Below are 27,924 nucleotides of genomic sequence, written 5' to 3' on the forward strand. Positions count from 1 at the left end.
TAATCTGTAAATGTCTCAAACCTTTAGTTGTGGTACTGTTTTAACGGGAAACATCCTTAACAACGCAACTTTCACAACACACTACCATTACAGCAAAACTATTACAACGCAGGATACATTACAACGCATACCATTACAATGCATGCCATTACAACGTAAGTAAGGGTAAGTATTTAATTTAATTTTAACCCCTACACCATCTAACACTTTCCCTACTGTTACGCCCCCTGGAGTTAGAATAGTAATTTTAACCCCTACACTATCCAACACTTACACTAAAAAATACGTACCCATACTTACGTTGTAATGGCATGCGTTCCGATGGCATGCATTTTTAATGGATCCTGCTTTGTAAAACTTTCGTTGTAATGGTATGCGTTGTGAATGTATGTGTTGTAACGTCATGCATCCGTTTTATCTACTCCCTGTGCCCGTCTTTCTAATTCTTCTGGTGACACTAGGGTAGCACTTCTAGTTCCTGTGGAAGTTTTCATTCTTATTTCTTTTGAACTACTTGGGGTAACTCTTCTTGGAGTCTCAATTATCTGTTCTCTGATTGGTAAGTCCATTATTGATATTACAGACTCACATTCACTAACTTGATCTTCAATTATCATATTCTCTTTTCTTGGCTCCTTTACAGGAGTAGCCGTAACTGGCGGGTTGGAACAATTTCTTTAATCCCCATATAATGGGACTATAGGACCTATAGTCACTGGTATGATTAATGCTTCTGGATGTACACTCAATTGGGTTATTTTCTGTATTAATTCGTCCTTATTTTTATTCATGGCTTCTCTTTCTTTTTCCTGTAATATTCTTTCATTTAATGAATCATGCAAAACTTGAGGAACCAATGGGGTTTCTAAAGCTAGTGCTCTCAGTATATTTTGGTTGGGTCTTTCTTGATATGGTGGAGGATTCTTTGTTAAACTGTCTTCCATAACTCATTTTCAGATTCACCAGAGGCTGTCATAATTGTAGTATTCCTTGCACCTCCAAATTGTTCATCTAACATTAATACAGGATACAATCCTTCTGTAATCATTGCCTGTCTCCATTGTTTCATCTGATCTTAACGCTTTATGTGCAACGTCCTAGGATAGAATCCTCTATGACCCTAGTACTCCTAGTTCTGTCTCGATCAAATGCCTTCATTTCCCACTCCTCTAGTGCTTCATACTGGGTTAATCTAGGTCTGGGATCTAATTCCTTCATTCTTTTCTTCAAATGGTGAAGAAGTCTGCCATTGAATGTACTATGTTCTGGAAAAGCTAGTATTCCATCACCTTTTGTATATTCAATTCAATTTTCTAACCACACACAAGTAATATATCCTTTTTCCATCATCATAAATGAAGCAGGCGTTTAAGGCGGTGGGATAAGAATTTCTTCTCTAGTTTTAATAGGTGTATCCTTCTTGAAACAAGTTTTGACTTTCTGTATAAATGAAATTTTTCTATTCTCCCCGTACACATTATAAATTGTTCTTCTTATAAATTCTTGTCTAACAAAACCTAAATATCACCTACCCGGGCGATTCCCTATTAAGATTGGATCGCATTTCCACATACAAATTTAATTTTAATTTAAAATGATTCGTACCTTTGTTTACACTTCGTTTCTCCAATCTTATTGCAACTTTTATTCTTTTAATCCAATGAGTTTTATTTTTATTAAACTCTTTTATCCAATACTAGCACAGCTTTTCATGTGTTGTCAGTATTCACTCCTCACTACTGACCCTTCCTTTACAATTCTGCGTAAATCGCACGCCTACTGTCTCGACCAATCCCAGCTCAGCACCTGATGAGGTCAGCGTGACAACTGACCCCTCCTTTACAATTCCCTGTCTTGTCACCCACACCAGCTGACTCGGCCAATCCCAGCGCAGCACTTTGTGACATCAGTGCAACTCCAGCTGCTGACACTCCCTTCACAAGGTAATATGAGAAAACGTATTTTCTTAAATTATTCACCATTTTTATGAATAACAACATAAAAACATTTGCTACCCTGTCGGTCTCACAAAACCTATAGTTAGATGCTTTTACTTCTGCTTACTCTTCATGCACTACGAGTAAAACCCTTCCGTTTACTCTTCACATAAGCTCAGAAGAACCTGGTACTCTTCCAGTGTTATCCTTTAAAGGTGATATAACACCAAAATTTCACCAGCGAACTCTTCACTAACAATCACTCTCACTGTCTCACAACTAAATTCCAAAACCGACGAGTAACCTTACTGCAGTGTGATTTTCATCTATCACCGCTATACATTTCCCGGGAATTTCCAGACAACATTAAACAATATAAAAACTGGTTTGTTAATACTTAAATCTATAACCGATAATCCCCAAACTAATAAATAAAAACCATACCTCTGCTACCAGCAAACTGATCCAGCAAGACACCAACCTGCGGACAATTATCACTAAAACACACACATTCAGGCCCATAAACCACACTCACTTACAATATCCAGTCGAAACTCGCTGTAGATCAATTTTAGGGCTTTTCTATATGTCCGATCTGCCTACAAAATGTGAGCTTATTTAATTACTAAGCCCTTTCTTACACATGGATCTATTTTAGTTGATTAGTATTGATAATTTAACAAATAAATATTTACCTGGTTTATTCATTAATGACCACAGACTCAGTTTAGATTTAAAGGTTTATCTTAATTTTTAAAGTGAAACCAATTACAAATTACAGTGTTAACTCCATCATTCTGAAGAGGTAAGATTTGTTTCCCTAAATTAGACTATACATTTTAGCGATGAGTACCTCAGGTAAAAGAGGATAGAGAGAAAAGGCACATTGACAAAATACACATATTATATTTACTTAGGCTGGTGCAAGATCAGTTAGGAGTCCTAACTTTACTACTCCTAAACTGAGAAAAATCCTAACTTTAAGACTTTTGGTATTCACAGAAGGCATTTAGGAGTCCTAAAGGTAGGAGTCCTAACTTTACTACTCATAAACTGAGAAAAATCCTAACTTTAAGACTTTCGGTATTCACAGAAGGTATTTAGGAGTCCTAAATTAGGGCCTCCTAACTTCTGTGAATATCAAAATGAGTAAGTGCCTTCTGTGAATACCAAAATGAGTAAGTGCCTTCTGTGAATACCAAATTGGTAGCAAGTTTAGGATTTTGTCTTAAGTTAGTTCTGTGAATCAGGACCCTTATACATATATTGAAAGTGAAAAAATGTGTATGAGTTTGCCTGCATACACAACACACATGTTAAGTTATGTGTAAGTAACAATGTACACAATATTTGACTGTTAGTATGTTCCACTTTTCAAGTTACCAATTATATGGGTTGCACCCATGGCTCATGATCCCATTCAACAATCCACAGAAGGAGGCTTAAAAAAGATTTAACTCCACTCTGACAAGACAAGTAATGTCATCCAAAGGATGTTTGGGGTTTTAAATTCTTAAAGTCACGGGTCCGCTTCCTGGGCATGTCAGGTGGAAGACTCTTGTACTCGCCTCCCACGATGTGCAAAATCATCCTTGCCTGTGAAATATATCTGGTTAAAAACAAACGTGCATTGGGAGTATGAGCCACTAATTCAACAGGAACTGAAAGAGGATGCAGATAATTATGCACACATGCAGCACACAGTGACATGTTGGCAGAGACGGGACCAAATAGTGGCAATTTGTTTTGAATATTGCATACCAAATAATGGTAATACTGACAAAGAATATGCCAACTTATAATTCAATAAATCTGTTTTTGAAACTCACCCATTGTGTTGTGTATGTGTGAATGTCAAGGTACATATCTAGTCACTCACATCTTCCCAACTAGATATGGGTCATTCTTGCCCTCCTTCTCTTAAGCAGTGCAGTGAAGCACATCAAACTTTCTTGCTGTGTTCTGCTGCATTAGAGTGTTTTCATGTGGCACTCAGTGTAAGATGTATCACAAATCTACCAAAATGTCAGCCCCTGAGGTGAGGTAATCTAACAATCGTAGTGTCACTCATATGGACTAGCATGCAGAATGGCAGTACTTTGCTGGAGGAAACGTTGCAGCATATATCATCACAGATCATGGGCGACAACTGCCATGGGCAAAGGCCTAGTTTGCATGTGTAGATGTCAAAATGTTATTTGTAAAGAATTCATTCATTCATGTGTAGGGATCCACAAAACAGCACACATGTAACTTCTTTCCAGGACTAATTGATGTTAAGACTACATTTGCTCATACGTAATACAATACACACTTACCATGCTTTGCAGGGAAATGCAAGGAGGCTCAAAGGCCCTTAACAAAGCAAAACAAATTACTGCAGTAGCAAAGTCTGGAATTTTTCAGTAAAATAAGACAAGGGGGATGCTTACCAACCATCACATCAAGTCAGGAAGACAGGCATGGGTAATGTGTGAAGTGTGTAGGTCAAAAAAGACCCACAAATGGTTGTGGACATACACATTTTCATTATATGTGGTGTAATGGTGTTTTTGGTTAGGACATTTACCCTACCTAGTATGATTTGTGTACCGCTGGCCTGAGTACCCAATTGTATTTTTGTCTGGATCACTAATGCTGGTATGTTCCCATAGGGTAACATCGAATATGTGTGTGAGTACTCACAGATGCCTGTGTAATGGATTTCAGACTGGTTGGACCAGGAGCAACACCCACAAACCTACCCTCATAGTTGATGAAAGCTACTGCCTTTGCCAGGAGTGAAACAGAGTAAATGTGAGGTTGCAGCATATGGTGTAGAGATCAGTGGAAGTGAACATGACCTTTTAACCCAGGGTCACTGCAGTGAGGCTTACTCGTTCAGTCATATGGACTGTGTTTCACTCACACCTTTCCAACAGCAGGTTGACCTGAAAGTGTGTGTGATACAATCATCTGCAGAATGCATGGGCCTGTGCAAGACATACACAATACTTAGGTTGAAATGTGGAACAATGTGCACATGATCAATGTGTGTGTGCTAGACATGTTTGTTCTAGTGACACACTCTAGTACAGTACACGGGGACTGTATTACAGAACAGTGTGCACAGACTGAGTGTGTGTGCTGAATTTCAGTATGCTGCTGTTAGCATGATACATGTTAATTACAGTACTATTTACTGAATGTGCTGTGATTGTACACTGAGTGCTCAAAGCCTGCACTGCCACATAGCATGGAGGACCTTGGTTTAGCTTGTGGTTAAGGTTCTAGCTGCCTGAAGATAACATGAGGATTAGAGAAATTCCACCTAGAATTTGATAATCTAGCAGGGCTTCATGCTGTGTGGGATATACACTGGAGTATGGGAGATCCTGTGTCTGTGCTACCCTAAGATTATGTTGAATCAGTGAAACTCCACAAGAAAGTGACCTGGATACATCTCAGGAGCAGAGAGAATGGGCTCAATAGGGAACTTAAACAGTGTGCATAGGGCCCAGGATCAATTTTTAAATGCACAGAAGACTGTGGGTGACATCAAGGTGTGTTCCCTCATGTGAATTATGAAGTGAGAGCAATTAACTCTTGAGTTCTGCCTTGTACTACTGCCCTGCTGCCTGATGTTTCCCTGACTGAGGGATAACAACTGCACATGCATCCTTTGAAACCAGAGAGACTCAAAGTGCAATCTGTCCGGCCTTTTGCCATGAAGTCTCATGGATTTAAAGATTTCCAACCACCCTGCTTCAGCACCAGTGGGTATATTTATGAGTCCCGTTGTGTCGCTCTTGTCCCATGCAATGCGGTGCAAGAGTGACAAGAGTGACAAAAGGCCAAGATGCTATTTATAAAGCCAGGCACAGCAACCTTGTGTGGCACTGAGAGGCCTCATCAATATGGAATTTGAATTTGAATTTAAAAACATTTCTATAGCGCACTTTTACCATGCGGTTTCTTGGCGCTGTTGGATTGTGAGGAAGCAGGCAGGAGCGGAGGGGGATTTAAGCATTGTAGGATGGAGTAAAGCAACACCAGTCAAATTGTTTCATTGTGTTCCTCTGCCCCAGGGAGGAATTCCATAGGGTTGTGTGGGTGTTCCTTAGGAAAAGAGGGAAAGGGGGATCCCTCTTTTCGGAATTAGGGCCATCACACACCCAGCCAGCTGGGTGTCAAGTTCAAGTTCAAGTTAGGAATTTGTATAGTGCACTACTCACCCAGAGGGTCTCAAGGCGCTTGAGGGAGGGTGCGTGCATTATTTATCGAATAGCCAGGTTTTTAGCTGCTTTCTGAAGGAGAGGTGGTTTTGTGCAAGGCGGAGGTGAGGGGGAAGAGAATTCCAGGTTTTGGCCGCTAAGTAAGAGAAGGATCTTCCTCCCATGGTGGATCTGTGGATGCACGAAATTAATGCAAGGGCTTGATTGGATGATCGTAGTTGGCGGGTGGGTGTGTAGAAGGTCAGTCGTGTGTTGAGGCATTTGGGTCCTAGGTCATAGAGGGCCTTGTGTGCGTGGGTGAGGAGACGAAACATTATTCTCTTGTCGATGGGGAGCCAGTGGAGGTCTTTCAGGTGACCAGAAATGTGGGCTTGACGGGGGATATCCAATATGAGTCTGGCTGAGGCGTTTTGGATACGTTGGAGTTTTTTCTGTAGTTTGGCTGAGGTTCCGGCGTAGAGGGTATTTCCATAATCTAGTCGGCTAGTGACCAGTGCGTGAGTGACTGTCTTTCTTGTTTCGGTGGGGATCCAGCGGAAGATTTTTTTGAGCATGCGAAGGATGTTGAAGCATGAAGATGAGACGGAGTTGACTTGTCTGGTCATCGAGAGGGAGGAGTCTAGGATGAAGCCAAGGTTACGTGCGTGATCTGTAGGTATGGGTGCTGTACCCAGGGCCGGTGGCCACCATGAGTCGGCCCAGGCAGAGGGGGATGATCCTAAGATGAGGACTTCCGTTTTGTCTGAGTTTAGTTTTAAACGTCTGTTCTTCATCCATTCGGCTACTTCTTTCATTCCTTCGTGTAGATTGGTTTTGGCGGTGTTCGGGTCTTTGGTGAGGGAGAGGATCAGCTGGGTGTTGTCTGCGTAGGAGATGATGTTGAGGTTGTGATGTCGCGCGATGGATGTGAGGGGACTCATGTAAACGTTGAAGAGGGTGGGGCTGAGAGATGATCCTTGTGGTACGCCGCAGATGACTTCGGTGGCTTCTGATTTGAATGGGGGGAGGCGGACTCTCTGCGTTCTCCAGGCGAGGAACGAGATGATCCATTCCAGAGCTTTTCCTTGTATTCCGACGTTGCTGAGGCATTGTATGAGGGTGCTATGACAGACTGTGTCGAAGGCGGCGGAGAGGTCAAGTAGGATGAGGGCAACTGTTTCTCCATTGTCCAGTAGTGTTCGGATGTCGTCTGTAGCTGCGATGAGGGCGGTTTCGGTGCTGTGTTTGGCTCGGAAGCCGGACTGTGAGGGGTCGAGGGAATTGTTGGATTCAAGGAAGGCGGCGAGCTGACTGTTGACGGCTTTCTCAATGACTTTGGCAGGGAATGGGAGGAGAGAGATGGGGCGGTAGTTCTTAAGTTCAGAGGGGTCTGCTGTGGGTTTCTTCAGGAGGGCGCTGAGTTCGGCATGTTTCCAGCTTTCTGGGAAGGTAGCGGAGTTGAAGGAACAGTTGATGACATTGCGGAGATGGGGTGTGATGATGGAGTCTGCTTTGTTGAAGATGTGGTGGGGACATGGGTCGGTTGGCGATCCTGAGTGGATGGAGTTCATAAGGCGGATGGTGTCTTCGGTGGTGATTGGGTTCCAGGCGCACAGGTTGTTAGAGTGCGCTTTTGGTTCGGAGTTGGGTGGGGTGGACTGTTCTTCGGACTGGTTTTCGAAGCTGTTATGTATGTCGGCGATTTTGTTGTGGAAGAAAGAGGATAGAGAGTCGCAGAGGTCTTGGGAGGGAGTGATGTCATTGGTGCCGGCGGTGGGGTTGGTAAATTCTTTGACGATGTTGAATAGTTCCTTGCTGTTGTGGGCGTTGTTGTCGAGTCGGTCCTTGAGTGCTGATTTCTTGGTGGATCAGATCAATTGGTGGTGTTTGCGGGTGGCGTCCTTGAAGGTGGTCAGGTTGTCAGTGGTTGGGTTTTTTCTCCAGGTTTTCTTGAGAGTACGACATAACTTCTTGGATTTCTTGAGGTCATCGTTGAACCATGGAGCCTTTTTGCTACCTTGTTTGATCTGGTGGTTTTTCAAGGGTGCTAATTCGTCAGCGCTGTGGGTGATCCATTGTGTGAGTTTGGTGGCAGCTTGGTTTGGGTCCGATGATATGGCAGGAGGGTTTTGGTTAAGCGATGTGAAGAGTTGGTCGGTGGTGATTTTGTTCCAGTTTCTTTGAGGAATAGGTTGTGGGGGGTTGTGGGTCGTGGTCTTTTTGTAGCTGAAGTGAACGCAGCTGTGGTCCGTCCAATGGAGAGCTGTGGTGTGATCGAAGGAGATGTGTTTGCTGGAGGTGAAGATTTGCAGCATTGTGGTGTGCGTCCGGGGTTAAGGGCTAAGAGGGTGGCGGCGTCATACGATATGCAGGTGGAGTGGGTTTTGCGGGGGCCAGGGGGTCTGGCGCTGGGCGCGGTCCAGGCGCGGACGGGCGTAGACGGGCTTACCTTCGGCGCACCTTCGGTGCGCATAGGGCGCGACCGCTGCGCGTATATGGACAGTGGAGGGGGCGGGGGCGAGGGAGGGTCAGCTGGGAGGTGGGAGCGGGGAGGAGAGTCGGGCCAGGAGTGGTCACAACAACAAAATGGCTGCAAAACAGAAAGCGAAACGGGGGCACAGCCGAAGGAAAGCAATGGAAATTAATTAGCAGGCTACGATTATTATATCTCAGCAATGCAGCGCAAATGAGCACAATTTAAAATGAGCAGGCTACGATACCAGGCGCTATGTCAAGTAATGCGATCACAATTCCAGGCGATATCAGGCAGCAAAGAGGAGAAGCGCTGTGTCAGGGAGCGTGGGGAGCGACCGCTTCGGGGCAAGCCCAGGTGGTCACAGCGTTACTTTGGATGGGACGAGCCTTCTCTATCAGTGGGAGGGAGGGTCAGCTGGGAGGCGCGAGCGGGGAGGAGAGACGGGCCAGGAGTGGTCACAACAACAAAATGGCTGCAAAACAGAAAGCGAAACGGGGGCACAGCCGAAGGAAAGCAATGACAATTAATTAGCAGGCTACGATTATTATATCTCAGCAATGCAGCGCAAATGAGCACAATTTAAAATGAGCAGGCTACGATTATTATATCTCAGCAATGCAGCGCAAATTAGCACAATTTAAAATGAGCAGGCTACGCTACCAGGCGCTATGTCAAGTAATGCGATCACAAATCCAGGCGATATCAGGCAGCAAAGAGGAGAAGCCCTGTGTCAGGGAGCGTGGGGAGCGACCGCTTCGGGGCAAGCCCAGGTGGTCATGCTTCATCATAGGGCTTGCACCTCGTCAGGTTGGTGCTGCAATACCTGACGGGCACCCTATGAGGGGCTCTTTAGCGGAGATCTTTTAATCCTTGCCCTATGGTGCCGTGGATGTAGGGCCATTTCTACCATTAGGCAAGGCTAGACGGCCGCCTAGGGCGGCAAAAGGAGGAAATCTTTTTAAATTTGAAGGCAGCAGCAACTGTATGTGATTGCAAGCGCACCTGCTTGTACATGCTCTGCAGCGCACCCTAGCATAGTGGTTTGTAGAGCTGGCCGGTGAATAGTGGGTCCCCAGGGTTGTCAATCTTGTAGCGCAGGAAAGCACTACCAATGACGGCACTGGGCATAATTTTTGACCAGTCCCCGAGTGATGGTTTTTATGCAGCATCCAGTGACAGTGACTCGCATGTCGCACCACCCTCTCTCTCAGAGCGCGGGCCATGGACTGTGTGTGTCGGCTTCTCTGGTGCCTTGGTGAATTGATTACTGCTGCCAGTGCCACACAGACCTGTCCCGTCATTTACTCAGAGTCCTCCCGCTTTGAGACCCCAGATCGGAGTCTCACTCTCTGGACAGACTGACGGAATGGAGTAATACTAGTCGCGCTCACGCAGTGTCTGTCGGACTCGGAGACCGGCCTCCGTACACTGGGCCTGGGGTGTGTGCTGCTGTGGCCCCGGCAGCCAGCCCGGCCTTAGCCTTCCCTTGAATCTGATTGAGAGAGACCCACCCCTGCTGGTGAGAAGCACTCCCCCGCCCTCATTTAAGTAAGTGAAATTACATTTTTACCTCTACGTCCAGGCTATACAGCAGCAGTAGGAACTGGTCTGGGTTGAAATGTATGCCATAGAGGGTGTGTTCACTGACCAATGCATTCCTGGCTGGGTGCAGCCAACCTAATATTTGTTAAATTAACTTCAGGGTGGCTGTTTAAGGTATCACTGGTCCCGTTTTTCGATATAGGTGAAAGTTGGAAGGACACCACATGTGAAGTTACCCAAAGGCGAGGGGGAGGCCTGTGGAATGCATGCGGATGAGAAAGCATGAAACTGCCTTCCCTGTGTTTCTTATAGTACCTTTTTCCATGGTGGGACGGTGTGTTACTTTTACTGTGGCATTAAAGGAAAAAATATGTAAATTGATTTATTTTAATCTTTAAATTAATGGGTGGTACTTTTTGGAAAAAGTTTCAAAGCAGGTTTCGTGTTTGGGTAACAATATTCCTTCCTAAAATGGAAGGCCTTGACTCTATGGAGTTTCTTGAAGCCTCAGCGCATGGGGGAGCGAGTGATGGTAGGAAAAGGAAGGGGCACCATTTTTTAATTCTCACATCGGGCGGTAAAACATCTAGAAATGGCCCTGGGTGTAAGGGACCTAAAAGTGTAGTTGCGCTAACGAGGATAAAGCAGGAAGTGGAAGTACAAACAAAATAATTGCAATGGATCTGTCTTCCAATCTGGTTAAACATATATAGAGCGGCGCCTTCCTGATATAATGTGTCAGGATATTACGCTCAACTTCATGTGGTCAAGATGTTTCTTGCCTATGTGTCAGAATGATCTGTGCCATTTCTGTGAAGCAATTCATACAATGTAAGGTGGGGAGTCAAGTTGCAGCACTGTGTAAAAGATAAAAAGCAGGAATGCTCAGTGTTAAAAGAGTCAGTGCACCACAGTGCTTACCTACGAGTGGGGTAATTTTACCTGGCTAGCATCAGTGCATCATGGTGCAAGGGGCCCTGCATTATACAAAACATAGTTCTTGTCCAGTTGATTACTCCTGCATGCATATAGATACTCCTGAGATGCATTCACCTTTTTATTTGTGCACTGATGAATCCATCCCAAAGAGAATGAGTGTGCAGAAAATTGAAAATATAAAGGTTCTCATGGTTTAGTTACATCAGATGCTTTATGTCAGCTTTCAATGTTTTTGACTGATGATACATTGGTGAAGTGTTCAAAAGTAAAGTCTTGAAAGAGTGAGACACACAGTATACATCTATGTAGTGGCTATTTGATGCAGAGTAAGTAAAGTCAGCAATGTGTGCTGCCTTGTGTAACTTCAGATGAGTTATGCAATGCAGAATCACACAAGCTGAACTAGCTTACTTATCACCACTCGCATGTGTTTTTGACCATCTTTGACCCCCCCCCCCCAGCACGATGCAAGACCAGTGCTACGAATGGACATATCTGTGCCATGTCTGCAATTTCATAATGACACATCACTATGAATGTAACTCACTGTTATGATTTATATGCTTGTTATCATATTGTGACTACATTTCCATATTGTACACCTACCATGACCTCACTTGGGTCAGTTTGCCATGTTGTATTAGGAGATGTATTTGTACTGAAGGTATAGTGTTCATATTTCTATCTCAAAATTAGGGATTGGTCTGCACTGGTACTTATGATTGCATGACAATGGCAGCCAAATTTAAAAAAGCATCATGCACATTTGCAACTTGAGGTAATGTATGTTCCTTTTTACTCCATAGATAACATGACAGCAGACATGGCAAGGATCTTTCAGGGCAGACAGGACAGCTATTGGTACATCAGCAACACAGCCAAGACTTATAGGAAGAGGGCTCGCATATACAAAAGTGCAAATGCAAGTGGCAAATGAAAGAGTGGAAACAGGTCAGAACCCAAAGAAACAACAGCACCAACAAAATTGGAGGGTGGCACACAGCATCATCAGGTCACCACACAGGCCATTGTGGGACCATCAAATGGATCTCACCAGACAGCCACAGAGCAACGGAGGCCCAGCCGTGCGGGAGCCTCCACTGTTCTTTATCAATTGGTCCAACAGATGCAGAGACTGAGCAGGAGGATGGCTGGGTTGGAACAGGAGCAGGCCGTCATAAGGGAGGTTTTATCAACCTGCCAGGAGGCATTGGAACTGATTGTCAGCCACATTTGACTCTCTCCCTCAAAACATTCCGTTTCCCAGTTATTTTTGGGGATTATTTTTTTAGTTAGCAGGCATAGTGTTAGTTAGGGTTTATTATAGGTGTAGGTAAGTTTTAGGTAATTGATATTTTTGTAGGTAGTAGTTTGTAGGTAGTAGTTTTTGCATGTTATTATAATGGAAGTGGGTGGGGGTTAATGTTTTGTGAGTAAACAGTGAAAAAAGAAAAATCACAAAAAATATATATGTGTTTAGGATTATATGTGTAGTTAGTATATGTTTAGGATGTCGTTTATGTTTGTATTATACCGAGCTGCGTGTATTAATTGGGACGGGAAGGTAGATGTTTAACTTATCATGTGTATCTAGTGCTTAAAATAGATTAAGATGAGTTGAGATAGAATTGGCTAGTGTTAAGGTTAGTGTAGGCTAGGTAGGTAGTTTTACTAGTTAATAGGCTTTATTTTAATGCAATAATACTATGTTTTGTAGTTGGTTATCTTTTTATTTGTAAGAGTTGGTCCCATTGTTTCACGTGAGTTGGGTATATGATGTACCAATTGACCTGAGGTATTTGAAGGTACATTTAGCTTTTTCATAGGCCTATAGACAACTGTTAGTCTTCCTCACCTTTGAGGCATGTAGGGACACATTTCCATACTTTAGACACTGTGGGGCTCAGTATTTGATATTATACACAGCACACCACAGGTGGTCTACTGTAGCAAGAACACCAAATTATACCTGGGAGTCAAAAGGGTAAGTCATTCAACATGGATCACAAAACCAATACCATACAGATAACACCAGTGAGAACACACCATGCACGCTGGTTTATGCTGGCCAAGTCGAGGCTCAAGAGCATATGGAGAAAATTGTTCCCATCAGAAGCCACACTGTACCGCCCTCTTTCTCATCATTTGGGTTCTCCTTACCCAGGAGACAGAACGGCCGGTCTGATGTTACCGTGACCGATAGATGTGAAAAGTGGGTAGTATGTGATATTCAAAAGTTAAGGTGGCTACTGAAAAAAGCAGTGTGTGATAATAGGAGTGAAGTAGTGAGGGTTTTTTTTAAAATTAGGTGATTTGGGTAGAAAAACAAATTTTATTAGTGTCTCCCAATCCCTAAGGTTAAAAGGCAAGTGCAAGTGCGGGTTTGAAATAATAACCGTACTTGATAGTGGTCAACATGTTTCTGCATTAAGAGAAAACAGTTTCAAATGCATTCTTCAGGACCTTGTTGTATTCTGACTACTGCTTTACGTGAATAATAATAAAATGATATCACCTGAGAGTCCCAGGTTGTGTGCTCAACCATATACTGTTACCGCATCGTACCATACAGTATTGGATCCAACAGAAAGACAGACAAAAAAAGAGAAACAAAAAGAACATGAATGTATCATATTCCCGTGGTTTATTAGAAGTATTTTGTCAATTAAAACCACAGTGCGATGGCGCCACATTCACACATACCGGAAAATAAATTCCAATATAGACACTCACCCATACGTGGTGGTTGAGAAGCTTCACCCCACCTGGCTGCGGCTCAGGTATGAGGAGCACCGCTCTAGAAATGAGTCATTTTAAAAAAAGAGTTTAAATGGAGGGAAAAGCAAAATGGCTCAGTGTATCCAACGAAAGATACGTGGATTGCTTGTGAGTAACCCTGCTCATACCGATCTCCAACAAACAATTATTTGACTGTTTGGTTCAATTTAGATCTCAATGTGGATTGTGCATGCGAGGTATCACAATCGTCCAGTAGTGTAACAAACAACCCACTGGACGCCTATGCACAACCACGTGGAACCAGGCTTATTTAGCGTATATTGTAATGTGCTCAGTCCAGAGTCTAAGGATATGTACAAGCCAGCAAGCCTACACTGCTTGTCCTGCGCATTTTGTGATCTGCTCCGTTCCGGGAGCGGACGCATAAACACTTCTTCACTGCAACGACCGGTGCCCCCCCAGACAGTTCGGACGACTGTCAGGAGACACCGACGGTCAGGTAGGCTGGCTGCATGGGATTCGCGTGCCTAAACACGCTAGCACGCGAACTGCCCGATTGCCGATTTTTGTCAAAGCGAACGCATGAGACACGCAGTATAGGATTGCTGGCTTGCCTATATAGTCTTGTTTAGATTCTGAACGGAGCAGATCACAAAATGCGCAGGACAAGCAGTGTAGGCTTGCTGGCTTGTACATATCCTTCCTAATTCAATGTTAGCAAAACCTTCTTTGGTCTTAAATTTGTTTTCCAAATTTTGGGTAACTATCCAATGCCATCCCTGACTTTCATTTCCTTCAAACTGCCTCTGCCCTAAGACTCTCTGTGCTACTACTATTAGACTGTGTGTAGCTAAGCTTGCCCTGTTGGCCACTCTTTAGTTAAGGTATTCTTTTGAATAAAGCTGTGATAGAATAGCTGTAGCCACTGGGTCCACTCCTGTCTTTTGCGTTGTCCTCTGTAATCTCCAGTCTTTGTCACTTGATTCCCACCAACAAAAATGCACAACCAGATGTTTGCCTACTAATTTTTGTTTAGTTAGTATACTTCTACTACTGTTGTGGTTATTATTCTCTGCACATACACATACAGAACTATGCACAAGAAAATAGGATGTTGATGTTGGTGATAGGGAGGATGGACCTTACACCCTAGTCACAGAACTCAGTCAGAAGAACCCATAATCCAATGGCCGTCTACCTACCTAAGTGTCTCGGTCATAGTCATTTGTCCCACTCCCGACCCCCACACGAAGATAGTTAGATATATATATATATACCCAATGATTTTATTACACAACCCAGGCCAGAACTGAAGAAGACCCTTTCGCTCACTCACTCGTTTCAGTCCACAACACCCCAGACACTCAAAATATACCACAGAGTCTATGTGCAAGTTCAAAAACTTTATTTTTTTAATAACAAGCTTTGTATTGTTGTAACTTGTAAGTATTTCCATGAAAAACATCCTGCTCCACCATGCAAAATGAAGAAGATTAAATACTATACATTTTGTACATCTAGTGCACGATAGAAAAATGTGTGAATTGTGGGAGACCTCTCACCGTTGAACGTATACTGTTAGTGGTTACACATGCATCTTTCGAAAGCTCTGCAAATCCCTTGTTTCGTAGAAGGCAATCTTCTCTTGCTCATCTGCCTATGAGAAAAATGTTGCACGTTAGACAGTGAATACAACTATGCCAGTTTTTAGCAGTCATGGCAAAAAGTGCAACATTATGGATAAGCAAAAGGGACTAACAATACTGGTTTGTCAACCTCTTTAGTTGTATGCAACACTCATGTGGCCTCAATGGTGTCTTTCTTACTGTGCACCAAGCTGCGAGGTAACATGGGCAAAGCAGTAGACCTGGATCTAAAATGGTTATATGGCTCAGGCTAACTTTCCAAAGACTAGAGTAGGAGTAGAGATTAGATGACCCTAGGGACCATCTAATAAATTAAAACTAAACTCTGTCTAATGTGACTGCTGTACATTAGGACGCAATTTGGACTAGTTACACAACGATTCATGTTGTACGTAACTGTTTTTTCAATCTTCCTTCCTCGTGAAAAAAGTACAACTAGTAAAATAGGGGGAGTTGTGCAGGCATCTAAAAAGGTGTACTTGCTTTTAGAGGTGCACAATCACTACCAACCACCAGTGCCGACGGGGCCAGCGCAGATGCGATTGCCATCCAGGAGGGGACAGAGGCTGCGGCACCTGCAGGAGCATCAGTGGGGGAGGAAACTGCAGCGGTGGGCGGTGGTAAGTTATATTCATTACTTATTTGCATTACTAGGTGGAAGGGGGACATTTGTTTCCTCACTGTGCTATGAGACATATTAAGAAAGTATGAATTTGAAGTTGTACTGGACAATATACAATGGTTGAAGAAGACACCCTTTGTAGCATTACCAGTGTGAGTTGAGTAAACAAGGCCTCTTCCATCAGACTCTAACTCAGCTGTGAAACCTATGGAGAAGACTAAAAGTCAGATCAGATGACCTTGAGGGATGTGTTGAACAAAAAGGGAAAGAAGTGAACTAGGTGGAAGGAGGAAGGACTAAAGAGATGTAATAATAAGACTAACTACCATAGAAGGATACTTTGGAAGGTTCCGTCACATGGCTGATATCAATCTGATGCATGGGTTGTTGAAGTATGGGTAGAACTGGAAGGTCAAAGAAAATGCAGGCCTGGTTGGACAAAACAATATGGGTGCATGGATACAGTGGATAGCAAGAATCATGAGCAGAGTTTGTGTCAATGAAACCCAAGGCAAGGAAGGAGTTGACGCATGGGTGGTTGCTGGTGAAAGTGAAACCAGCTAAGCCGATAATAAAGAATGATAGACATTTACTTTTAATGGGTGGATGCCCCCTAAATGTATTGTATTCATCACTTTGAAAAAATAAAAGGAGAAACAAAAAAGACTTTTGTTCTTATGTGTACTCAAGGCCACCCAGTACTAGGGCAAGTATAGTGCCGGAAAACATTTCAACAAATGCTACAGGCAGGGGAAGCGGGAGGATTGATTAGATAGATACTAAAAGTTGACACCAATTGTATGTACTGCGCTTGGTAGTGCTACTATGCCACAATGTACTGTTGAATTAATTTTGAAGAGTTTCACTTACAATTCTGTTTCTTTTTTTATAGATACTCATACTCCTTCCCCAAAACCATCACGGAAGGAGTTGGCAGCCAGGGCCCGGCAAAGGAAACTGCAGGCCATTGTGGAGGAGTACCGCAAGCTGGTGGCTGAGGCTGAGGAGGAGGAGGTAGAGGCGGCAGCAGTAGCTGCTGCCTCTTCCAATGCGTCTGGCCCCAGCAATGCCCCACCTGCAGGAGTACGGTGCCGCGGCCAGGCAGCCGCTCACTGCCGGCAATTAACATCTGCCACCCCCACACAGCATGGATGCAAATGCAAATGTAGGTGCCGTGCATTTCGGCAACAACTTCTCCTCCGGGTGGCCAAGCTGGAGGACCAATTAGAGGAGCGCGTCAAGATTATGGTGGACAAACACCTCAAAGCCCCCCAATTGTAATGGACCCTGTTGATTTGCCCCTTTTTTAATACTTTTGTTGGTGGGTGGAAATTGGGTGTTGGGGTTATTTTTGTGGGACATTCTTTGGACTTGTACATTGGTTGGGGTTAGGGTGGGGATAGGGGTGGGATAGGAGGACTAGGAGAATATTTTTTGTACATGAATAAATGTTATTTATTTTCAACTTACACATATCATATGATATGATGTTGTTTTGTGGTGGGGTTACTGTTGTACGTCACAAGGTTTACTCTAGATGCAGGGCAGCGGCCAGTGTTTGATTGAAATACTTTATTAATTGACCACATTTGTAACATGCAAACAGATAGATGCTGTACCCCTCACTCAGTTATATTTGTCCTATTAGTACTACCAGCCTCTCCTCCATTATACCTCCCAGAAAACTTCTCTTCTTACCTGTGATTGATGATGATTACGTTTGGCACCGCAAGGGCTGCATGGTTTCCCAAGACAAAGGAGAATATGCCGTGGTTGTGTGATAGTAGTAGTAGACTAGTCCTAGACACTGGCACTAGCATTGGCAAACAATAACAAAGAGACAGTCATTTGCCTGGGAGAGAATGTGAGAGAAGTAGAAAATTACAGTACATAATACGGACAAAAAAATACAAACAATATTGCAACTGCTAAACGAACTCAAAGCAATCAATGATGTCGGGGACTGTGCCAAGTAGAAGAAGATAACTGTAGTTGCGTTGAAGTCATTAAAACACAATACAAATCGTAAACTTAAATGCTCTAAAATTAAATTCAAACAATGCCAGCAATGAATTACATTTATTCGTTGGGTCACTATGGGAAATTAATTGCCTTGTGCACTAGTACATAAAGTGAGCTTGGGTGGGCAAGCAGAAGAAGATCCTCGCCATGCCTCGTTGACATTTGATTTCATTAGTGTTGGTTTCACCACATCTGCCCCAGCAAGCGTGTGATCAATTGCTGGTGTAGATTTAATGTAGTAACATCACACCTCAATATAAAACCACACAGCCCTGGGGAAGAGGGTTAGGGTTTGATGAATGGATGGGAACGGGGGTTTGGGGAAAGGTTTGACAAAGAAAAACAGTACGCATGGAGACAACAAAAGCAAAACAATGAAGACGAGGATTGCTGATCCACAACTCCCCAATAAATGTAAAGTCAAGTAAGAAGAACAACGAAAAGGATGCATGATGAAGGTTTATTATTAACTTGATAGTTAATAATAAGTGGTAATTACTTAACTACTACTACACAATTCAAAGGAAGTACTTCTTATATATGATATGAATATTACTTTTGCCTAGGCTGTATGCCCTCTGAGAAACCGTAATACCTGATGTAGCGGGCTGAAAGCTAGCAAAGAAAATTAAGAGATAGTTTAAGTGAACAATCAATTACCAAACACAAGCGTAAAATAAATGAAGAGGAAAAAGGAATCAAAGAAAAATATGAAAATGATACTAAAGGTAATGTATTATCCAGGGCCAAATGTGTAGTTGTATCTCGACATTCATTTTTTTCCTCCCTTCCATGGACACTGTTGTGACTGATTGATTGATTCTATCATTCTTGGGCGCCTCTGGCTGGATGATGATGAGGAGGATTGGTAAGGTAAGTGTGAGTTGTTGCTCGAGGTATAATAGCGCTGGGTGAAAGGCTGGCCTGTAAGTGTTGATGAAAGAAGAAATGGGGTATTACAAAATAAGTTAACAGAATGAAAACATAAAAATCAATTACGGTGTAGTGAAAAAAAGACAAGACTTGTGAGCGAGAAGATTTTCAGACTGAGGCTGCTTAGATACATTGATTAACTCTACTCTTCTAGTTGCACAGCAGTCATCGAAAAGAACAACAAGATAGGAGCCAGCACAGAACAGTTACAGGGCTACACCACAACACCGGGCTGTGAGTCTGTGGCCCAAACTCCATTTACCTACATTTTTCACAGTTTCAGGCAAAAGGCATATACATCAACCTAGCATTTTCCAAAACAAGTGATTAATTTAAATCAATGCGCCAATGTCATTCAATCATACCACTATACCATTCCACCACTGCACACACATGTAGCCTAGGTCTGCTGTGCTTCTTGTTGATTGGTTGTGTGTTTACCTTGTATTCCACTTCCTGAACATATTCCATCAATCATCTCTGATCAAACTGACTGACAGCGTGCAAAAATGGTATGGTGGTCATCATCATCATCATCATCATCCGGTGTGGCACGTGTACGTGTTCTCCAAAAGACCACCAACAGCAACTCAGTCTGTAGTGAGTGACTACGATTAAGTCCAGACTGCACCTGCAGTAGTAGGAGTACAATTGGATACATATTATTAAACAACATGGAATCATTGACCATCACTTGAGACACAAGTACTTTGTTATTATATTAAACTACTAGTATACTATATTTCTACTTCATGCACATTTGCTCTGAGTCAGCAAGCAGCCAATGCAATGTATGGCATCATTCATTTCATATACCTGTCTTTCTCTTCTTTGTGGCTGTCAGATCACAGATGCAGCAGAGTCTTCTGAAAGTGATGACGAGTTTACTTTAACTTTGGAGCCCTGCTCAAGTCTGACATTGAAGAGTTGTATATGCCTGAAGACAGAGGTGTAGCCTTAAGACAGTGATGCATTTCAGATTGGAAACAAAACAGAAGATGGCTATAGTCACGTGCGTTTCACTTGTTATGGAGGGACTGTTAGAGGCTACATTATTGCACTATTGTCCATCTCCATCCAAAGTATGGCAAGATGGAAATGTATTTAGGGTGAGTCAGGAAGATGGAGCAGGACTCTGATGAGTGGAGTGCACAGTAAATGCTCAGATGTGCAACTCCAATAGGTAATTAAAGAGAAAGGAAGATGGTGTTGGTTTTGAAGTTTGAGTCAGAAAGACAGATACACACAAATAAGGAAGGGAGAAATAAAGGAAGGGAGAATGTAACAATTTCAAAGCCTAGTTGTCAAGGAAGAGGAGCTCGTCCTCAAACCCTGGTGGTTCTTCTGACAGAAGTAGGTCCTGTAACCCACTACTTATTTCTTCCGACTCGCTCTCCTCTTCCAGCTCTGATTCACGGACTTTGTAGTCTGGTGGTTTCAAGTGCAGATTCATTTTTATCATGGTTAACCTCTCCACGCTTTTGGGCGAGAGACTGGTCATTCTCACAGTCACAATGGCACCAGCAGCACTGAACACACGCTCAGAAGAGACACTTGCAACAGGGCAAGCTAGATACTTTATAGCCAGCCTGCTGAGCACTGGCAATTGGCTTCTTGTCCTATCCCAATACACCAATGGGCTTTGCTCCATAAACACGTCTGTTGTGTGATCCAGATAGGCCTGGACCATCCGCTCAATGTTCATTGGTGCTCGGGTTTGCTCGTCATCTTTTTGCTTTGCGACAGCAACGGACTTACCCATCCCTTTCTGTAGAAACCAAGCAGCTGATTTTTTGCTTGTGTCTGATGAATCAGATCCTGTTGGTGCGGTTGTTGTTATTGTTTGTGTTGGTGACTGCTCGGAAGCAAACGCACTGCTCGCATGCTGTGAAGAAGAACTTGACTCTGTAGGATGCGCAGTAGTACTTGCACTGTCCTGGGCTGGCACTGGCAGGCCTCTAATTGAGAGCTGTTCGTTTTCTAAATCAGTGGCTTCCTTGGCTATTACAGTTTTGTACATGGAAACATCCCCTTCTGAAAAAGGAATTACTGCATTACTGTTCACAAATAATTTGTACCGTGGATCCAAAATTGTGGCAGTAATGTAATGTTGATGTGACACAATCTTATTTTGAATCCTTGTTTTCTCAGATAAGCGGCCGGCTAAGGACTTCGCCAAATTACATGCTTCAAGTTTTCCTTCCACACCTTCGTATGTTTCAGACACCTCCTTCAGGTCTTGCTCCAGCATGTACAACAATGGGATAGCTTGGCTCATAGTACAGTCCTCCCTGCTGACTGCACGTGTGAAGACCTCAAAAGGAAGTAGCATCTCCGTCAGGCATTTAATGAGGTCCCATTGCCACATCTCAACTGTCATGGCTTTAGTAACAGTTGGATCCCCTGATCTTCTTGACATTGTCATGACATAAGCATTAAGTGGTATGTACTGCTCAAACAGCCGATCAAGCATGTAATAAGTAGAGTTCCAACGTGTTGGTACCTCCTGTATGAGTGCTTTGACTGGCATTTTATACTCACGTTGAATGACCCGTAGCTGCTTCCGGGCTTTAAAAGAATGATTGAAATGCATGCAGATTCTTCTGCAAATGGTCAGTAAGTTGCTGACTTTGCTTTCATTTTTCAGAAAGTCTTGAACCACAATGTTAATGCAGTGTGCCAAACACGGGACCCTGAAATAGCGACCATCTTCCATGGCCTTAACTACATTACTGCCATTGTCGGTGGCAACAAAACCAATATTGAGGCCTCTTGGTCGCAGCCATTCAAAGACCTTGCTGTTGAACTCATGCAAAATGTTAGCAGCAGTATGCGATTTCTCCATAGCAAACATGGCTACAGTAGCATGTCTGTGAGTATCATTAAAAATCTCAGTAGTGTCAATGCCTGTAGATATCTTGTCTCTAACACCTGAAAAAGAGATCCAGTGTGCAGTGATGCACATGTAATCAGTGGCTTGGCAACTGGTCCACATGTCTGTTGTCAGGTGGATACTATGCACAGCACTCTGCTGCAAGGCTTTTCCAAGCAAATCCAGCACGTCGTGGTGTAGTGCTGGAACAGCAACTCTGGCAAAATAGTAGCGGCTGGGAAAATTCCATTTTGGGCAGAGGGTTGTCACAAATTCCGGGAAACCCATCCCTTCAACAAAAGAAAAAGGGAGAAGGTCCAGAGCTAACATTTTAGCAAGCTTAGCATTGTACAAACGTGCTATTGGGTGGTTGCGCTCACACTTTCCCTCCTGCCTAAACATGCTAACAATGGTACGCTGCTTGGTATTTCTTTCAGATATGCCCGATGCTGTCATTAGCGCCGCAGACTTCGCACCCGTACTCCTTGGTGTCTCTGGGTTACTACTCTTACTCTGGTGCCACAGAGATGTTGCTGATGCGGAGGATGTGGGATCTACCACTGCAGTGATGGGGAGTGGGACTGGGGCACTTAGTGTACCACTACCAGATAGAATGTCTCCCTCTTCTTCCTGTTCGACCCGTGTACCTTCTACTGCTTCCCCACCAACATTAATGGTTCCTGCTTTTATGATACGTAGGTGGTCCTTCACTTGATTGCGTGGTGTTTTTTCATATGGGTCATTTGGCCTCCGGTACCATAGTTTGTACCAAGCTTACCACGACTAACAGAGGAATGACAAATGGAGCATATAGCAATGTTCTCCTCATTTGCGCTAACTGTAAAGAAGTCCCACACTGGGGAGCTTAACTTTTGCCTCCTGCTAGAGGTGCCACTTCCAATGCCGGATGAACTGGAAGTTGTGTGGTGAATTTCACTATGTGGCTGCGCAGTAGTACCACTACCTACTTCTGCTGAGATGGAACTTGTGCTGGATGTAGGACGCTGCCGGCTGTGTGCAAATGTAAAAATGGAAGCTGGAGGTAGTTTTGGTGTGGCCTGTGTTGGTGATATGCGTGCTACATCCCTAGTCGCAGCCATTCTTGCTAGGGTTAAAATGTTGGTCTCCATGTCCTCAGGGCCAGGAGTAATGCTTGTGATGACTGGGTCTGATTCATCATCACCATCATTATCCGGCTGCTCAACATTGCACTCCATAAGTGGTAGGCTTCCTGGAACCTTCCTTTTCCCTAGCCTGGTCTTCTTGGGATGTCTCTCCCTCTCATGCTCAGATTGTTGTGGCTCCCAATTGAGGTCAAGATCATCAGAAGGGATGCTTGGCGAAGAACGCGATGGACTAACCCTCCTTTTCCTTGGTGGGGATTTGGAAAACAATAGATCTCCTGCATGAGGTGCTGCCTCTTCTTGCTCTGCATCAGGCTCAATTTCCTGAACTGCCCCGACTTTGGGAGGAACAACAACTACTATTGCCGGTGGTGGTTCTTGAACAACAACTATTGCAGGCGGTGGTTGTGGTAGTTGTTTTCGTTGAACATCTACTATTGCGGGCGGTGGTTGTGGAACAACTACTATTACAGGCGGTGGTTGTGGTTGTTCTTTTCATTGAGCATCTACTATTGCGGGAAGTGGTTGTTGAACATCTACTATTGCGGGCGCTGGTTGTTGTTCACCACTTTTCCGCTGTGTTCCCTCTTGCGTGGAATGTGTACTACTTTGAGATAGCGATAAGTTCAGGTCAGGCTCAGTATCACTGCTTTCCACCATTAGGCTGGCTGCCTCTTCCCCACTCATCTGCTTGGGCCTGGGTTGGTGGCTTGGGCCCACTGATGCGGAGGTGCTGGCCCCAGCTTGGACCCCGGTCACTGCTGCTGCAGGCGTACTTATTTTTTTCCCAAAAAAGGTTTTCGGGTCAACACCAGACTTAAGTGTCACTTCCTTCTTCTGTTCGTTTTTCTTCTCAGCAACTTTCTTGGTCTTGGAGGACCTGGTACCTGCTTTCTTTGGGCCCATCTTCTTCAGATGTCAGCACTGCAGCAGCACTCAGTTGCACAAATGCACAAGTTGCTGAGAATGATGTCTGGTCAGGTTAGTCACACCACACGTGACGTAGTACAGAAGGACGTCCATCTGGCAGTAGAACAAGTGATGAATGATGACAGACACCTCCTCTTCAGTCTTTTGTGCACCTACAGGCTAAGAAGGCAGAACAACATCAGTCGAATATGGATTTTTTTAGCTTTAATTTTAATTACTACTAGAAGTATTAGTACAACCAGTAAGAGTAAGAATAGCAAAGAACTAAAATGCAAATGTAGTGGAAATGGAACTTGTTTATCCTTAATTTGTGCATCATTTTGGATGGATGCAGCATCAGTGACCTGCAGCAGATAGCAATGGGGATGTGAACAGTAATAAGCCAACAGGAACAATGGCAAGACACAGGCCAATTTGTCAAAAACAAAACAGCACACTACTACTACCACCACAGCTCCACATGGGCACTCTCATCACAGGTACATGGGTAAAGGCCAGAAAACAATAAACTCAAGCAGGTCTATATCCCTCCCTATATTTCCAGAATTAGGAGGATGCCTGCATCACAGCTTAATGCAAAAAAGAAAATCCCCATGGCTACAAGGTTTGAAAGTTACACAACAACACAAACAACAAAGGCATTTGGAGTTTTCACCTAAACAGTTAACTACACCTCAAACACCACATTTGAAAATTCAATGCATTGCCATCCATGCCCTAAATGATGTTAAATTCAACAGACAAAATGGAAACCGCTACATCAAGCATCCCCGCTGACTATCTCTGGGACTCTAGGCCTACTGGCAGAAAAAATCAGCCAAGTTTGTAGGCCTGCGGCAAAAAAACTAAACCAGGATGGAAGGTCACACAAAATGGCCGCCCGCACATGGCCTGGCCACCCCCAAAAACATGAAAAGAAAGAGAAGACAGACAATACATTCTTATGGCAAAAGTACAATGCTTGGCTTGACAAAATGGCCGCCAAGCCGCCCACATAGTCAGGCCACCCTTAAACAACAAAGTACATAGAGGACAGAAACAGTAAGTGATCCATGCTCCAAAAAGTACAAGCAAATGACAACCTGAGGAGTTTCTTTTAGCAAAATGAACAGCATCTACATTTTCGGGAACGTTTTAGGCAACTAGAGAGATATTTTTCGCGAGAATGCAAATTCGGCATGTTCGGCAGCGCGAACTGTACAAAACGTTGTGATCGCGCGCCCAAGCACGCACATTGAGCGCGCGAAGAAAACAAAAACTGTAAGGTCGCGTTATAGCACTGTGCAAAGTTACCAAAACTACGCGAGCTGAGTTCCAGGGTTACCTAGTGCGCAGAAAAAGCCATATTATTCAACACACACCCAAAACCTGCAGTTCAACACCAAAAACACATTTTGCTAATTAATCCAAAGCCATCCATGACCTACATGATGTTACACTTACAACTTAAACACCCCTACAACAGTTGAACAACTTTCATGCACCCATGATGAGGACTCTAGTAGTACCCTTGGGCCTACCTACTGGCACAGTAGGCCACAAGCTTGGAGGCCCATGGCAAAAACACAGAGGCTACTACTAGTACCAGGAATTAAAATGGCCGCCCCCACATGGCCTGGCCACCTCCAAAAACACGAAAAGAAAGAGAAGACAGACAATACATTCCTATGGCAAAGGGACAATGCTTGGCTTGACAAAATGGCTGCCAAGCCGCCCACATGGTCAGGCCACCCTCAAACAACAAAGTACATAGAGGACAGAAACAGTAAGTGGTCCATGCTCCAAAAAGTACAAGCAAATGACAACCTGAGGAGTTTCTTTTAGCAAAATGAATAGCATCTACATTTTCGGGAACGTTTTAGGCAACTCGAGAGATATTGCTCGTGAGAATGCAAATTCGGCGTGTTCGGCAGCGCGAACTGTACAAAATGTCGTGATCGCGTGCCCGAGCACGCACATTGAGCACGCAAAAAAGACAAAAACTGTAAGGTCGCGTTGTAGCACTGTGCAAAGTTACCAAAACAGTACAGGTCTCACTCAATAATAATTTTTAAGAAAGATTGAGAAGCACAGAAAACTGTAGTTAAAAAAACCCAAACCAAAAAAACATTTACAGTACACCAATTCTCAATTCTCAAACTTACTTGTGAAAGAAAAGTTCAAATCCAAAATTCCTCAATAAATCCAATTAAATGCTATGATGCAGCAGACAAACACAAAGAGTGATCCTTCCAGCTCCAATTCCAAATGAAAGTGAACACCACATGGACAAAGCACTGGGAGGAGCCTGGTGGACAGGAACAGGAAGCTGTAAACTCAGGGGCACTTCTTTTCTCTTGAAAAAAAGAGTAGAAACAAAAAGAGGACTCCTAGCCCAAAAAAATACAGCCAAATCACAATCTGAGGGGTTAAATGAACATTTTTGAGAAGATTTAACATGCTCGAGAGATATTCTGTGCCAGATTGCAGTTTCATGACATGTTCGAGCGTCCAAATAACGTAATTGCGTTCTCAAAGTCGCATGGGATTGTGCGGCCGGATTCCAAACATCGTAGCGAACGCGACCGGGAGAGAAAAGAGAGAAAGCGAAAGCAGAACCACGGTAAGTCATTACCGCGCACGCGAGAATGCTATTGAGCGCGCGAGGAAGAAAAACTACTATGCTACGCTGTAGATTGCGAAGTAGTCGACAGCTTTGCGCTCTCCGTGAAGTGCGAAGTTGCCGAAAATTCGCAAACTCCGCGAACGGAGCGTAGTTCTCCGCCCGGGGTTAATAGTAATCCCTAGCAAGGGTCTTTTGGTTTGTCAATAAAGCAACAACGTTGCGATTGAGGGCACCCATTAATGTCATGAAGGAGTCTATTTTGCACTCCAGGGACTCCATGATGCTATGTATGGCTCCCAGCTGTCTGACAACTTTACTACTGTTAGATGTAGAAGGCTATTGTTGTTCCTTCTGCATCATGACACCAGAGATGTCAGCTAGAGGCTCATCAATCCCATGAAGCCAAGATTAGGTGTCTGTGATAGCCTTTGTCAACCCGTATTAGGGCTGCGACACCTACAGACTCTTGCAAGAGTGTTGGCTAGGGTCTCCATCCCCGACTGCACTTAATCACGCATTTGCTTGTGGACTGCATCCACTCGCCACTAAAAGACAACCTGGAGGTCCTCTGAGTTCTCAGCTGTGTTTGAACAGCTGGATGTGCCATGTCCTGTGGGTGGCAGTTCATCTAGAGACCCAACAAGGTTGTCTTCCCTTGCCAAGACTAGAGGAGAAGTTTCAAAATAGGCCAGCAGTTTTTGGAAGGTGTCTTCATTCATGGGGGCAGGTTGGGTGGGCATCATGGACAAGCTCATCTACAGGAGATGTTGTTGGTCCCTCTGGAAAGAGATGTGTGTTTCTTGCATGGCCTATTGCAGTTTTCCCTATGTTAGCCTAACTGTGCACATTGTAGGCCTTTTTTCCCTTTGCACTGGTCATTATATAAACACATTTTGCTTTTGTGCAACATTGTACTTTTACACTGAACCTGCATATGTTGTTGCATTATCTTCTTGTCCTGGGATTTAGTCTGAACACATTAATAAGGGGGCCTATTTGTGTTATTTGGCACAACGCCACGTAGCTGTACTGTCTTGCATGCAATGCAATTTGTGCAATATAGTGCCCTGAATGTCTTATTTGCCAGGCATCCACAGCGCTCTACACAGCAGGCAACCATGCTGCACTGCAGGGAAGGGTTATGCATGTAAATGACATTATTTAAATTTGTCAAGGAAATCCTTTTGTTTCCTAGCATTCACACAGTCATCTTCACACTCCACAACCGGGGGGTAGCCACCATCACAATTGGAAGTATGCAACAGCTCAAGCTCACTCCATCTCCTCAGAATACAAGGTGCTCATCTTTAGAAGCCCACAAATCTCTCCACTCAGCCCCACTCT

This window comes from Lissotriton vulgaris, chromosome 11 (genome assembly GCF_964263255.1).
Source record: "Lissotriton vulgaris chromosome 11, aLisVul1.2, whole genome shotgun sequence".
In the NCBI taxonomy this organism is placed as follows: domain Eukaryota; kingdom Metazoa; phylum Chordata; class Amphibia; order Caudata; family Salamandridae; genus Lissotriton; species Lissotriton vulgaris.